Source organism: Gouania willdenowi, chromosome 9 (assembly GCF_900634775.1).
Source record: "Gouania willdenowi chromosome 9, fGouWil2.1, whole genome shotgun sequence".
Taxonomy (NCBI): domain Eukaryota; kingdom Metazoa; phylum Chordata; class Actinopteri; order Blenniiformes; family Gobiesocidae; genus Gouania; species Gouania willdenowi.
In genome coordinates, this window is record NC_041052.1 from 26,571,079 (window position 1) to 26,583,201 (window position 12,123).

At 39.2% G+C, this 12,123-nt stretch overlaps 1 protein-coding gene across 4 annotated transcripts in view; it reads right to left on the bottom strand.

Annotated features, from left to right (window-relative positions):
- fgfr1a (fibroblast growth factor receptor 1a) overlaps positions 1 to 1,326 on the bottom strand; it is a 38,947-nt gene extending 37,621 nt beyond the window's left edge. For all 4 annotated transcript variants that reach the window (XM_028458467.1, XM_028458465.1, XM_028458466.1 and 1 more), the window contains exon 1: positions 725 to 1,326. The gene's annotated coding sequence lies outside the window, so the exon portion shown is untranslated. The remainder of the gene's footprint in view (positions 1 to 724) is intronic.
- Positions 1,327 to 12,123: the final 10,797 nt, after the last annotated feature.

Genomic DNA, 12,123 nt, shown 5'->3' on the forward strand with positions numbered 1-12,123 from the left:
CATCTCATTATAAGGTGCAGGAGAAAAACATTCACCATCCTGGTGAACTCCCTATAGACGTGCTGCATTTTCAACCTATCCATCTTCTCCTTTCCTAACACAACATTTAGATCTTTACATAACGCCAGGCTGGTCCCTGCATACCTACACCTCAGGACAGATGTGGAGATTATGGCCAAACTCAACACGATTTCTAAAATTAGATTATTCAACACAAAGAATGTGGACATTTTTTTTTCTTTCTTCTTTTTTAAGAGAGTTGACAAAACAAAAATAAGTTTCACACAGTACACAATGGCCAAGGCATCAGCAGTAGACGAGAGCTTTGAATAATGAACACCAAACTCTATAGATTCTATAAAGAAATCCTGTGCGTTTTGCTCTTTCATGTTTGACGCTTGATGTGGCAGAACTGATTCCACTCATTATCTGATGTGGTTAAAGGGGCCTGCTGGGAGACTGTGGCACACAAACCAAAGCAGTGCTCTATTAGCAACAATTTCAGGGTGTGCACCAGAGTTCATGTGAGGAACCCATTATTTTCAAAACGTGAAGGACCAAGCACAACATAAAGTGTAGAAAGGCGAGTTGAAAATCCACCGCAAAGTTGTTAATTTGCTAAATAAAGCTAAAGAGAACCCTTGATTTAGTGAGAAACGTGTTTTTATCATAAGAACACATTTTATAGTGAGGCCACATCTGCTAAAAGAGAGATTGGTCTCACCTTAGTGGAGGGGACCCGTAAAGCAGCCAGCCTTGGTCCGATGACTAAGACTCAGAGCGAAACCTTCCAGAACAGATAAAACGATAATCCAGGTATCGGATGGGAAATACTCACTTACTCCGAACTACGGACGCTCAACGCACATTTTTGCGCATATTTCTGCTCTTGGACGCAAAGGAGGACCCTCCAAAATCACCAAAGCTTAAAAACTCTTCTTGTTGCTCCTTCTTGTGCGCGCAAAGCCTTCCAAACCTCACCAAACCCACGCAGGGCAGCAGAGCTGCTAAAGTGCGTGCGTGGAGCCAAAACGTGTTTCTTTATTCTTGAGGTGATCCTTTTATCCCCTCAACGTCACGCTCCTCGTTGCGACTAAACTCTCCCAAAGTTTTTCAAACCAGTCCGAAAAAAGATCAGAAATATCCCACAACAAAAGTGTGACCGTTTGATTTTGTTTCCTTGGGGGGAAAAAGAGAGAGATTTGAAAAATGAATCCCACAGAGTGTTCGGATAATTCCCGACGAAGAAATGCGGTGAAACAACGAGAACCCGAGCAGATCCTGACCTCCCCCTTCAATCATCACACTCAGCCTGTGTATTACGCATCGCCCACCAGGGACTGTAAAGTACCCAATAGCACACACGCACGGCTTCCGCTCTGCTCCTGCAAAATAAAATATCACAATCTGTCTTTTTAAACCTGAGAATGTTGAACCAAGACACTAACAGCAACACACAAACAGAGTAATCAGGGAGAGTAAACCCCAACCAAAAGTCAGATATCCTCTTTATCAGATACGCCAGACCATGCTTTGAAAAATCACGATGAATGTGCAAACCATATCAGAGCCGGATGAACCTATTTGGGCTAATTGAGGAACCAGCCCAACATAACAGTCATATTTCATAAAAATTGGTCAGTTACAAACCAAGATATCATTTTTGAATTTTTACAATCAATGAGAGATAGGGATGACCAGTATTTTAATTTGGAAACTGATCAACAATAAGTTAATTGATCCAGATCCCCTTCAAAATGTAATACATTCTTCCATGGCCTAAGGCAGGGGTATGAAACTCTTTTTATTCAAGGTCAAAATATAATACAGCCATCATGTAATATAGGTATGAAAAGACTGTGAGCTTCTTTAAAATTGTGTATTGAGAGAGGCTGAGATATAATTTTCTTAGTCATTTTTACTTTCTTCTAAGGGGCAGAATTGGATGCTCTAAAGGGCCAGATGTGGCCCCTGGGCCTTGAGTTTGACACATGGGGCCTAATGTCTATCTTTGGTTAATTTTTTTGTCAAAATTCATTTAGTGCTTTGTTGCAATCTTGCTAACAGACAAAACAAACACATTAATAAACACCAGAGGAAATATTTCCTCCTTAGCAGAGGTAAAAATTAATTAAAGGAGGCGGAGCTTTTATACCCGCTCAGTTATGATCCACTTCATAACTTGAAACTGACCAGGTTGCTTAAGTTTAAATTAAATTAAAAACCATAATTCAGACCAAAGACAATACCGTTGTTACAGAAAAGGCAGATATGAAAGAACCCAGGCAGAAAGCTGCTGACACTGTTAATGTGTAATCCTGCGTTCACACCAAATGCGTCTTCTGCGGCACAGGATGCATCTGCCGCACGAAACGTTCCGCTGGTTTCGCAGGATCAAAACATGTCCCCATTTGCTTCATATGCGTGTTTGAAGCGAAGCACGGCCGACCAGCAACACGTCCAACTCGGTGAGTTTCACTGCCTGCTGAAGCGAGGAGCTGCGCTTCTTTTTCTCCTCTCATAAATATAAACCACCAGTGAAAAAAGCTGGTGTGATTAGCGGCTAATGCTATCCTAGCTCAGTGCTGACTTTCAAAGATGAAAACTACAGAGAGAACATTTACCTGCTACTACCACCTCCTCGCTGATTCTCCTCTTTGCTCATCCTTCCTAGTCAGGTCCCGGTTATAAAGGCCGTGTCATACAGCTCCAGGTGGTCACACAGCTTCTACTCCATGGTTGAATGGGTGAACAGACCGGTGTCCATGTTGGCGCACTATGGCAACCTCGCTTCCGTGAGTCCGCCCCAGGGCAGCTGTGGCTACAATAGTAGTTTACCACCACTAAGTGTGGAGTGAAATAATAATCCCTTAATTCTGTAAAGCGACTTTGAGCGTCCAATAAAGCGCTGTATAAAATTGATGTATTATTATTATCGTCAACAAAGACTCTGATTGGCTTTCGTCATGCAAAGTAGTCGCAGGAGTTCAATATTTTCAACTCTTGTGAATGTGCAAATGTGAGAATATGACGAAAAACCGGGAGCGCGCTCGCAGAACCAACGCTCTTGACACGCGGATCAGACCGTACTGCTGCACAGGAAAGATTTCACATCTGGGACGCATCTATCCATTGACTTTGTATGTAATCTGGTCACACGAACATTTCATGATGCATCCGGTGTGAACGCAGCAGAAAAGCGCTCTGATTAGTTTCTCTTTATTACAGCACACACGTTTTTTGATTCAAGACCTTTATGACACACACTGGGATGACAGTACATAGTTTAACTGTATGTTCGTGCTGATGGTGTCAGCCTCAGCCTTGAATGAATGAATGAATGAATGAATGAATGAATGAATGAATGAATGAATGATTTCACCCGTCCGTGCATACGATCGAGACACAGGCTTCATCAGCTGACTGTAGATCAGTCCATCAGATATAAATCTTTATCTTTCCTAAAGGATGTCATCAGTAAATGAAATTATTGTATTTATCATTAATGATCTTACTTTCCTAAAAGCAGCTGTCAAATCTGCAGAACCAGGATCTTCTATCAATGGGCAGGTTATTTTTTAAGATATCTGATTGGTCAGGAGGCGGGGCTTTAGTACTCGCTAAGATTCTAGCCAGAGCAAAACCTGCTACCGACCAGGTTAGCCGTTCAGCATTAATTGCCATAGTGATTAAGCTCCAGCCAGCTTTGTAGTCCAGCACACACTGATTAAATCCCGGAAGTTAGCGCGATAAGAGGTAATCTAGATTCGTAGTAAAAGCCCACTACATTTAACAATGACAACAACAACTACTTGTGTTTTTAGAGGCTCACAAAGCCCTTTTACCTGTTGAGTATGAGGCTTTAAAACATGTTTTACTCTATAATTTAAACTTGTTTCGTTTAAAATTTATGTTTTTCATGTTTATGTTCTACCTCAAATGTTGATCATTGCAGCTTTAATGTCAGATTTATTTTGAAGGTATTACATTCCACATCCGGGACTTCGACATCACAGCTTTACCGATTTCTTATTCTTTGCACTAATAAGATCTTCACAAAAAAGCATACTAAATCCAAAAAAGACCGATCAAAGAACAAAGTCCTTGAGAAAAAAACGGATCACCTATTGATAAACATGGAGAAATGATACAAATTTGTATGGGAAGTCCCTCTTCGAAGTATTCTGAGAGCTAACTTTCAGTACATGTTATTTTAAGTTTTTCAGCATCAGGCTTCTCTTTGCTCATTTACTTTGTGAACCATCACACTCCCAAATACAAGATCAGTATTTTTTTCCTTGACCTAATGCTCACGGACAAAGTTCACAAGAAAACATAAAGGTTCTGATTTAAAGTCACATCTGATGAACAAATAATGAGCAGAGCAGCGGAAAAACATGAGCCTCAGCTTTGTGAACAAATAATTAAATGGCACAGATGCTTACGTACAAATCAGTGTAAGTTTAAATACACTGATATGTACTTCAGTACAAATCAGTGATTTGTACTTAAGCATGCGTCTTCCCTTCATTGTCAACTAGGCTCATTCACAGGGTTAAAAGGGAAAGTCTCAACGTGACTCAATTTGCATTTGCTTTATTTGAGATACAAATTGTGCTCTAAAGAGTGTTAGAGCTTTAAATAGAAAACATGATATGAGGAAAAGATACTTCTGTTCTGTACAATATTTAGATCGTGAACAAATCACAACACCATCCACTTCTCCAAAATAACAGTCCACAGTTGGTTATAAAAAAGCTGGGGCCTTAATAACCAGGGGCCTCATTTATAAATGCTGCATATGTAAAAAAAAAAAAAAAAAAAAGAAAGCGTACACACATATAAGCAAAGTTTGGGACTTACATAAAAAAAAAACCCGGCGAGATAATGTGCGTACCTCCACAGCAGCTCTGACCCTGCAGTATGCACAAAATCATGAGAAACGGGAAACTCCAACCCAACAGGAGAAGGATGAAATTAAAGAAAGCTCTGTGAAATGAATACATTTGTGTAAAATAATCAAACATTGCACTTTTCACAATACATATCATATACTGTATGAATGAAGGATACATTTGCAAAAACGAATTAGGAAAAAAAATTATACCGCAATCAAAATCACATGACCATTGTGCAAAACTGTCAATCAATTGGCTGCAACACCTGTAGCTGTTATAAAAAAGGAACCTATATATAGGTTTTCATTTCTCAAATTACCCATGATCCCCTGCACGCGTCGCCATCTTGTGTGTCACTCTTACCTTTACAGGTAACCCAAGTCATTGATTTTTTGATGTAAACAATGAAAGGTGACACACAAGATGGTGGACAACGGAATTGAGGGTGGTTTGTGACGTCATGGAAAACCCATCAAAACGAGGTGCTGTGGGAGGGAAGACAAGGTGCTGCGGAGCCCCTGGCCTTATTCACCAGTAAACACCCTAGGACTGATGAAAATTATGGTTATACTTGTAATTAAATTTGTGAATTACGTATAGTTCCAAATGTGTTTTACTACCTGTTCATTTGTATTATTTCAAACAGGAAGCACAACTTAATCTTATGCTTCTGGCGCATATAGTGCATCTGTATATCCCTCCACCTGATCACCTCAGTCACATTCTGACACTCTAAGGGAACGCAACACTATCTGCCTCTCTATCATTCATAATGCTCACTGTGTCACCAAATTACGCTCTTATGCGTGTGTTCACCTCAACAATTAATATCTCCACCTCGCATTGAGTGAAGTTTGTTTTATTTGCTTGTTTTACCCCTTGGTACACCGTGAAATTTGTATTCATGAATATTCATTAAGAGCGTTCATAGGCACCGAATGGGCGGAGCAAGGTGTTTCTTCACGTGCGACAACTTTCGAGTTGATTGTGATTTAAAACAGAAACAGGTGTGGGACAAGCATGCGCCCTCGTTTAAAAGTCTTAGAGTTTTTTTGCATATGCACTTCCTGGTTTTTAGCGTATATGCCAGCTGAAGTGTGCTTACCTAGGCACACTTTTATAAATGGTCCCCTAATTTGTTACTAGGCACATACATAAAAAAAGTTTGCTAAATTTCTTTGTGATTTTTACAAAAGACTGACATCCTTTTCTGTTTAACTTGATCTTCCTCACACAGAACTGAAACTGCCTTTGATCTGCTTTTAAACTTTAGATACTTTTACTTTGAAGTATCCAATGCACTTTGAGCTTAAATTAAATTTAAACTTTAAAGTGACGTTTGAACCAGCAGACTGTTTGTGTGACCACACAAAATACCAGACAAAACCCTGACGCGTTTATTGAGGATAAACAGTGAGAGTCAGACTACATGTGCTGCCATCAGCCACATCTTGGGAACTACATCATTTCACCGATTGAAAAATCTTCAAAGTAGAAATACTTAGTAGAAACACTTTGAAAATCTTTTTTGCAACACCAGTAAAAAAAGTACAAACTCTGAGATGTGAGTAAAGCCAATAATTATGTTAACAATGTAAACAAAATTGATCCACTAAGATCTGACAGCAGAGCTAGAATTATCAGTGAATTTGTATTTCCTAATGAAAACTAAATGCAATGAAAACTCAAGCTAGTTGCTAAAAAGCTGCTAATGTCAAGTTACCATACAGCTTTAAATGTGTACAAAATTAAAATAATGTTTATTCAAGCCTCGCTGTAAAATTAGAGATCTAGTGTTACATTTTTGTTGTTGATCTACTCATGCCTGTGACTTTAATGTGGATATCCTTGTACTTCCTGCTTCAGGTTAGTTTTCCAGTTTCCCTTTGCTCACAGAGAATGGATGCTTTGAAAGCATTCCACTTTGGAGATCTTGGATCGAAAAGATGCCTTTTCAGGCACTTAAATGCTAGTGTGTAATCCTAATCACTGTGCATTTGTGCCTAAAACATTAAAACATCAACATAATGAAGTAATGGACTGAGTCTGAGATCAGCTCGGGGTAGTAAAATACAGAATAACACAGAACATGAGCTAGTGACTAGCCATCATCTGGTTAAGCGTAATAAAGTTTTTAGTTACTAATCAGAGATGACCCCCAGATCAGCTGAGAGCAACAATGAAGTCCAGAGAGACAGGAATAAACCAAATAAATACCATTTAAAAGACATGCAAACAGCCTAAATTTATTTTTGTTTGTAGTATATATATATCTAAATGTATTTACACCCTCTTATTTTTGTCATGAAATAAATGTGTTTTTCAAGTTATATGTGATAAACAAGTGAAAGAATAAAAACAATGCACAATTCAATACTATATTTCTTTTAAGGGCATTGATTCCTAGCATTTCAAAAGCTGCCATGCCGAAAAATGCTGTAGTGTATACACTATCAAGCATGGTGGTGGTATACATAATACTTTGTGGATGCTTGTCTTCCAAAGGCACAGGGAACCTCATCAAGGTCCAAGGAATCATAATTTGTGACAGAAACGTGAAGGAGTCCTCTGAGAAACTTCAGCTCAGCTACAATTGGAAGCGCCAAAGACTGGAATCATGCCACCTAAGTTGTATATAATGATGTCAATGTCTTAGCATTGCTAATTCACAGTCCTAAACAGCATCTGAGCAGGATTTGACCACAAGAGTGATGCAGAGGAAACAAACAAACCTGACCCAGCTTGAGGCTTTTGCAGAGGAAGAGACCCAGCATCAGGAGAAAGCTTGTGGAAGGAATCGTCTCAAAGCAGTCATAAAAAGCAAAGACTGGTCTATAAACAACTAAAGAAACACGTTGAAAATTTTTAACATGGCATCTTTTGATAATTTGTGCATAAAATTCCCCTGAAATGAAGAAATTCTTGAATTGTGTGGTCTTTTTCTGTCACTCGTTGGTCATACATAACTGACAAACAAAATATATTCATTTTTATCACAAAAATCTAAATTAACAAGGGTATGAATAAGTTCAAAGTAAGAGATTTATTTGTATTTGTTTTTTTACATTGCAACATACAAGACATGACGTGTACATAGAATAATTGTAACTACCATACATACAGAGAACATCTTCATTTATCTTCTTCAGAATTTCTTTGGGGACTGAGACCTAGCACCCCTTACTAATGAGCCATTACAACATCTACACATATATGAATGTGAAGCTAACCCTGAACAAACTTCATTACTAATTAACCTACCTGAGTGATGTGTGCATGCCAGCGTAGCCTATGAAACATGCAGCACTAAACAGAAAGGCTGTAAAGCAAAAGCATAGAGGTTTTGTTATAATAATTAGACTACATAAGGGACTTTCTTGACTTTTGAGGAAATGTTTACATGCTGTGTAAAGAGGAAGCGATAATGTAAATGAGTTACCCTAGGTGATGCAGCTTTACAGTCGGTTGAACCTTTGCTAACTCCAGCTGGCACAAGCTCAGGCTGAACACGGTCTGTTGCAAGGTAAGATGGGACATTTCTCATCACTCCTCATTTCCTTTCAACGTAAGAAAATGTGCCAGACACTGTTAAAGCAAGGAATACCTTATGCAAATGCAAACTGTAGGCTAGTTAAGCCACACATCAGCATGTGAACAAACACAGGGTCATGCAACCCTTAGAGTGAACAATATCCCAGTTTTGCATGATGATTTCCCTAGCAGCTTCTTCTTCGCCCTGAAGTGGTGTCTTTTTGTCCTTCCTTTTTGTGTTTGCATTCTATTGTTAAAGGGTAAGTACAAATATCCTCCTTTATGTGATAAAAACCTCAGCTAAAGCTTCCAGTGCGTCACCTCTGTCCAACCCTCATCCATCCATCAGCAGAACTCCTGTCCTATACAGGGCCCCCCAGCCACTCTTTGACATAGTGCTGCTGTGGCTTTCCGGGCCTTTATGTTGCCTGTTGTCTGGGTCAGATTGAAGACCCTTTGTGTGTGTCAGTCTCTGTCCTGAGTGGCCGAGGAGGAACCTGCTGGGCTGCGAGCAGAGGGCCAGGAATGTGAATATGAATAGGCCAGTGTGTGCCGGGCACCTGCTGACAGAGCCACAGCGTGCCTCTATGGTCTCAGTTCATCAGCGTAACCATCTTGTTCAATTACACGTGCAGCTCTGTGTTGCATTCACACTGAATGGAAGTATTGTCACCACCATTGTGACTGTTTCTAGATTGATAGTGTTGCTAATGAGAGTCTTAATGACAAAGGTTGTCTGCTTTTTTAGTCGTAACTCATTACCAACCCTAATTACAGTCAGTTATTTAATTTCTTTTGAACATGGAAATGCAACCCAGGACCAAACTGGCTTTGTTGAAGCGTTGCAGATTTTTCTCTTACAACACATACACATTGATAACCACATTTTAAACTTCTCGAGTTGGCAAATAGTCATAGGGGGACGTGAACAACAACAACATTTGAAACTAGATTATAAAAGTGACCTGTAGTCAGGAGCATCCATGCATTGACACAAATTGACCATATGTAATACTACATTACATTACATGGTCAGTCGCCCAGCTCTCGCGTACAGTGGTGCCGCCAGGCAGTGCCGGCCCTAGACTAGTGGCACCATAGGCAAGATTTTCTTTTGGCGCTCCCTTATATGGAGTCTTTTATAGCACGTAATTGATATTTACATCATTGTTATATTATTATTATCAGAATAATTTCTAACACTTGCATAGTGGTCGTCACCATATCCACAAAGACTCTTTAGATAAGGAGAAAACATGAGCAAAATTACTTTTTTGACATTTTGTTTAATTTTGATAAAAGGGTTTCACATACACATATAAAAGAACACAAACAAGTAAATAAAAGCCAATTTAAATATCTTAGTAACAGGTTCAAAATACAAATTATTAATATTATTAGAGTAAGGCATTGCACAAAAACAAGATACAAATAAATGATAGATAGATAGTGGTGGGTTGGCTCATCAAGTACGATTTTTAATTTAAATACTTATGACTAAAATGTTTTACTATTGACATTCACATTTTGTGAAAGATGCAAATCTTCCAGATTTAACATAATACTGAAATTGCAGTAATGAACATTTTTAACAATTGCAGTTCACAGAGGTATTGCACAAAGAACGGCTTGAACTACAGTGATACATGCATTTGTGTCAGACTATAAAACACCAGAAAAATCTCAACTAACACATGATAAAGTCCATACACTTGTCACTATTTTTCTATTGAGAAAACACTCAACACTGAAAATTGAGGTTCATATTAACCAAAGATGGTTCTAAGGTGAGTAATGACATTATCAGATTTAGAGATCCAACAAAGATTTAGAGATCAGACAAAAAGATCCGTGGCTGTGATGAGCTTGTGCTTTACATTTAATTATGCCTTAGTGTCCTTCATTGATTGTAACAAGGACATCATTTGGCAGTCATTCTGGAATCGCAAGTCAAGTGTCTTTAACTATTCAATTGACTCACATTTGTGGGCTCCTGAATCTCTGTGATGGCGTCTGTCTTCCATGGGTTGATGCCAGAGTCAGAGAAGATGTGACAGAGGAAGGCCACCGTACACCGGATTTCCACTGGATGTGTAGCTGCTCCGCAATGTCTCCGCCTCCATCTGTGATGCGTACTGTTGCGGCGGGGACTCTAACTCACAAATAATTGCGTGATATAGCAAATTGTAGTCAATACAAAGAGAACCATACAAACAATTCATTTTGTCTTTTGAAAGGAGCAGAAGGCAATCCACTAGGTTCTTTTCTGTAGATCTTCTGCTTTTGTGGAAACTCTTGATTCAACCATGGATAAGAGCAATATTTATACATGAAATACGATCCACTGCCACCCCATCCAGGGTGTACCCCTGCCTAGTGCCCTGAAGAAAGTTGAATATAGGCACCAGCAGAACCCGTGACCCTTATAAGGAGCATGAGGGTCGAAAAATGGATGAAAATAAGAGCTACCTTGAGCTAAGAGCTACTGACTATTATATTTTAAAAATGAAGTGGATGTTTATTCTGTGTCTGTACATTATTTCCTGTTCCACAAGAGCTCATCTTTGATAAATATATGCATTGTGCTGCGGTGTCCGGAAAAAATAGAAGGTTAGCGTATCTGTTGCGGAGGGCTCTGGACTGACGGAGTCATTAAGCAGCCATGAAACACTGCTCGACAATAACACACGATTTCAGTTTGGACAGGGGAGCGGACGAGAGATAGGAACTAATAACCCAGTAAATGCCCAGTAAACCTCTGGAAAACAATCACCAGTAAAGACAGTAGCTCAAACAACAGCTAGAATGATAAACTGGTGATATTACAGCCTGTGCATGCAGTACGGGGACGAATTTACTCCGCCTCCGGGTCCAAGTGCCAGCAGTCCGGTGAAGCCTGTTTCGTTTATTGTGTTTACCGAGGTCCGTGTGTGTTTAATAAGTCCGTGTGAAAGTCTGCATGTTTATGCCTCCGTCCATCCACTCTGTCATTATATCCATGTCTTTTAAGGCTCTTATTAAATAGTCTAGGCTGGAGTCAGGGCTGCCGCCATCTTGGATTATGTCGTCACCAGCTCTCACATGTGCAAAACGATATGAAATAACTTAAAGCCGCTTTAACCAAGTGAAATGTTTACAGGAAAGAGGAATTATCCAATTTGGAATTAAAAACAGAATAAACCAGCCACCTAATTCAAATTAACTTTAATTCAGCATTAAATTAGCATTAGGAATTATGTGTTTACAAGGTCAGGTTAAAGAGGAATTAACTTTTATTCCACTTTAAAGAGGAATTAAAGCTCCCATGTAAACGTGGCCATTGTAGACGTATAACACAAAACCTTTGAGCCGATCAATAACTTCCACCAATGTGCAACAAAAGTGTTCTGATGCGGAGTTGATGGCACGGGAAAGATGTTTATAGTGTGATGAATGTGATATTGGTGGATCTTTGTGTCAGGGTTTCTGATTTCTTATTCTTCTTCAATTCTATGACCAGGTTTTTCTGTGTGGCAAACAAGGTTCTACATTTTGCATCATTGGCAGGTCAATCATATATAGGATATGGTGGACCTTCCCATTTGTAACACTGAGGGTGTTGTGGATTTGTGTTGTTGTTGTTGTATAGAATCATGATTTTACTCCCATATATTTTGCTTGTTATTTTTAAACTTTAAAGGCTTCAAAAACTCGG